The sequence below is a fragment of the Triticum aestivum genome, chromosome 6D (genome assembly GCF_018294505.1).
Source record: "Triticum aestivum cultivar Chinese Spring chromosome 6D, IWGSC CS RefSeq v2.1, whole genome shotgun sequence".
In the NCBI taxonomy this organism is placed as follows: Eukaryota; Viridiplantae; Streptophyta; class Magnoliopsida; order Poales; family Poaceae; genus Triticum; species Triticum aestivum.
The window spans coordinates 116,814,193-116,818,449 of NC_057811.1; the positions used below are offsets into that span (position 1 = coordinate 116,814,193).

A 4,257-nucleotide genomic window follows, 5' to 3' on the forward strand; every position below is an offset into this window, starting at 1 on the left:
ACTCATCGGACCGCATACATCAGTATGTATTATTTCCAACAAGTCTGTTGCTCGCTCCATTGTTCCGGAGAACGGAGTCTTAGTCATCTTGCCCATGAGGCATGGTTCGCAAGCATCAAGTGATTCCAAAAGTCCATCAGCATGGAGTTTCTTCATGCGCTTTATACCAATATGACCTAAACAGCAGTGCCATAAATAAGTTGCACTATCATTATTAAACTTATATCTTTTGGCTTCAATACTATGAATATGTGTATCATTACTATCAAGATTTAGTAAAAATAGACCACTCATCAAGGGTGCATGACCATAAAAGATATTATTCATATACTAGTTAATTGCCCGTGCGTTGCAACGGGACATAACAAATCATGTGAAACATGTATATCTCTAAGAGCACATTGAACAATGTCAACTATAGTTTCATGTTATAAATGACCCTTCTTCATCTTCTTCATCACTATCTCCACTCCTCATTCCAAACTGATCATCGTCCTTAATGGCACATCTGGCTATCAGTCAAATTTTAGGCAAGGGGATACATGGTAGCTTCAGAAAACACGAGAAAGTTTAGTAACTTTAGAGAAGTTTTAGGGTGAATATGGAACATAAGTAGTGATAAATATTTAATGGCATGGTACAACATATATTGTTATAACTCACACTGAAGGTACAAACACCAGAAAGGGTTTTTCTGAAGAAAGGGTTATCATTGCGTACAATTCGAAGTAGGCATAGAATATACTCCCTTTGTAAACTTTTATAAGTTGTCACCTAAAATGTCTTCAAAAAGTTTACACAGGGAATACCTTTTCATAGCACAATACCAATTACACAAGATTTTTCAAGTGCCTCTAGTTGTTCTTCTATACGTACAGCGTGTACTTGCAGCTAAGATTGTATTCCATCTCTCCAAACAGGGGAACATAACTACAGGGTAAGCATGAGTTATATTAGGACTCGAGGATGCACATGATGCAGGCAAAAAACAAAAACAAGGCAGTTGCAGCCACTGGAATGGAATAAATTCATTGTACTGACCGGTCAGGCCAATGTATTAGGTAACGGCCAATGTTATCCGCACCCAGCCCACGCAATGATCACACAAGGAAAGCATATCAAGCATATCATCATATAATATGAACAGAAATATTACTAAGTAAGCAAATGGTTCCTGGAGAACCATGTACTGTGTTGCTAACGATGTGCATGCCCAACGATGGTGATAAAGCTTGTTGGGAAAGCGTCATCAGAGAAGCAAAATAGCAAGAAACTCTTTCATAGTCCCATAGATTACAAGAGGAGCAGCAAATTACTCCCTCCGTTCGTAAATATAATGCTTTTTAGAGATTTCAATACAAACTACATACGGATCTATATAAACGCATTTTAGAGTGTAGACTCACTTATTTTGCTCCGTATATGTAGTCCGTATTGGAATGTCTAAATGACTTATATTTAGGAACGATGGGAGTATAATGGAAGACAGAACATCCATGCGTCAAAATCCTTAAATAAAATAAGAAACTCTATGGTTCACAACCATGTAAATTGAATAGAATTTTCTAGGAAACGATCCTACACCTTATTCCCTGTCATTATACCTTAGACTCTAAAGCCATTTTTTGAGGGTGCCAACAGGATGTATCGCGTGCCTTCTCCCAATGCTGCAATCACTCCCACTCAAATTCTCTCCATACAACAACATATAATTATCTCGATAACAATGCGGTACACATTTTGGGAACTGTGCATTGCTCACTTGCTGTAACTCTATTTTCTGCATTTCCTGTAAATTTTAGCAATACACAGTGGCATCCGTGCTCAGTCCTAGGCTGAGCTGCATGACAATGGAAGCACACATTGTGATCACAAATTCCAGGAATATCAGTCGTAGTGTGGTGAAGAATTCAAGCTCCATCAAAGCGAGACAAATTCCAAAGTGAACCTATCACCATGCCAAAATCACCATCAAAAGTCTTAACTTAATTATTAGTACAGAACCATTATGGTGGATCTTCCACTGGTCAAAAGTTCACATACAAAAGACAAATAAAATATTTAGAATCTTGAAAACTACATGTCATAGTATTGATACAGCGCAGGCATTATTGTTAACACATTCTTTAGTGAAAAAGGTGATCCAAAAATTTGGGATGGAATTCTATATACATGTAGAGACATGTCCTGTCTACACAAAATTAATGGAAGAATGTAAACGAAAGATTACGCTGGATTGCATGCAGTCATGACAACATGCTAATTAAGCTCAAACTGAGAAAAATTCCAAAGTGTATTAGTTCCTTTCAAGCCTTTTCTCAGAGCAAGAACATATGGATGATGAAGTTCCTTTTCATTTTTATCTTCTTCGGGGGAGAGAAATAGTTTGCCAAATAATCATCGCAAACCATACATAGAACAATTGCATCAATGGTCGAAGATTTACGTAGTCTCGTAAATGTGGTGATTCTTGCAAGACAAATTATTTTTTAAATTTACGTATTGTGTTGATTTGCAAGGCTTTACGCTTTTTCTGTCTTGAAAATATTTAAATCTTCGTGTTTTTCTCCGATTGCAAGGAAAGATGATGCTACATTGCACGTAGATATAAGAATATGCAAATGATGCTCAAAGCAAGTATAATTGCTCAGTGAAGTTTTCAATAGAAAATGGAACGCAAAATATGAAAATGAACAGAGAGGTATGTGCTCTTCTTGACGCAGACCCACCTCAATCTTGTGGAGCCAGGCAAAGGCCTTGTCTACTTGCTCCGTCTCCCAGTCGTTGATGACAACCACCCCCCTCTCGAACCAATTTTTCATCTTGTCCACCTCCGCCATCTACCACACCACCACCTTCGTCCCCATGTCCTCCTTCTTCACCTGATACATCTCCACTGGCGGTGTTGTGCCCCTCGGGACAACCTCCAGGTCAATGTACGACACCCTGTTGTTGCTGCCGCTCCTGCTGGCTGGTGTGGCGATGTAACATTAATCGATGAGTATGCTTGCATAACGTACAAAGGCTTATAAAATTATAATCCAGCAGTTGTTCTTGAACATGTTAATTAGTTCTTCTCAAGTAACATGAACAGTCATTCATCAACTTGCATCTGGACACTAACGAAGTTGAATACAATATTATTAGTGCAATTCCATAGAAGGAACTACTGTACAACAGAAAAATGAAAACATTAAATGGTGGATAAATTGAACCGATCATGGCATAGTAACGAAATTCCAAACAATATATTTATCACTTGAATTCCCTAATTTTGAATACTGAAAAGATACACATGAACCTGCAGACTAATATGAACACTAATATTGTACGTAGGAATTCTTGCAACAGGGCAACAAGACGACCTTGGGCATGGCATGAGAACGTGATGCATGGACTGGCACGTCTGATTCCGACCTCGGTGGCTTCGCGTGTGGACTGTGGAGGCTGCACGACGTGAGGAGGTGGCACCACATGAGGAGGCAAGAACAACATGAGAAAATCTCATCCGTGAAGTGCCTGCAACACAACAACACACAAACAATTCGAAATCAGGAACTTGCAGATTATGAGTCCCTCGCGACTAACCTGGAGAATCAGAGGAGGATGTAGGGGCTAGATGAACTATGAGAGGAAGGGGAGAACTGGGACGTGGGCTGGCGACAGAGGATTCGACGGCGTCCCGATAAGCAGGCCCGGCGGTGGCGGCGGAAGGCCAGGAGCACTTGCCAAAGCCCCCATTGGCGACATCGACGAAGTAGCTCCGAACAGCGGCAACCAATCCTTCGTTCCCCGCGTCGGTGGCCTCGGGGCGTCGCTGGCGAGTGGTCGCCGATGCGAGATGGGAGGCACAAGCACGTCCGACGGGAGATTGAAGACAGAAGCGCGAGACGGGAGAGGGAGGGGACGGGCGGCGCCGAATGCGATGTCGATCATTGGGGCGGCGGCCAGATCGTGATGGGGATAGTGCTAGGTGGGTGCGTGCTTTCTTTCCGTGAGGCGAGAGGGAGGCGGCTGAGGTGATACGAGAAAAATCAGGACATGCCAAAATAAATCGCTGGGAAGTGGAGGAGGCCGGAAGAAGCGAGGATGGATCGACGAAACTAAAGACGTAAGAGGGGAAACGGAACCTTAGGTTCTTTTAGATAGTAGAGAAATAAAACAACCATTATTCTTCGATTTAAATGAATAACCGTCTCGCATCAAACTAGATCCAGATATAATGTTCATGCTTAACTCTGGCACCAAATAACAATT

General features: G+C 41.5%; 1 long non-coding RNA gene across 1 annotated transcript; it reads right to left on the bottom strand.

Annotated features, from left to right (window-relative positions):
• Positions 1-237: 237 nt before the first annotated feature.
• On the bottom strand, positions 238-4,050 carry LOC123141301 (uncharacterized). Its single transcript, XR_006470220.1, has 3 exons — positions 3,366-4,050; positions 2,730-2,971; positions 238-1,948 (listed from the first exon to the last, which is right to left on the bottom strand). It is a non-coding gene; the product is annotated as an uncharacterized lncRNA (long non-coding RNA).
• Positions 4,051-4,257: the final 207 nt, after the last annotated feature.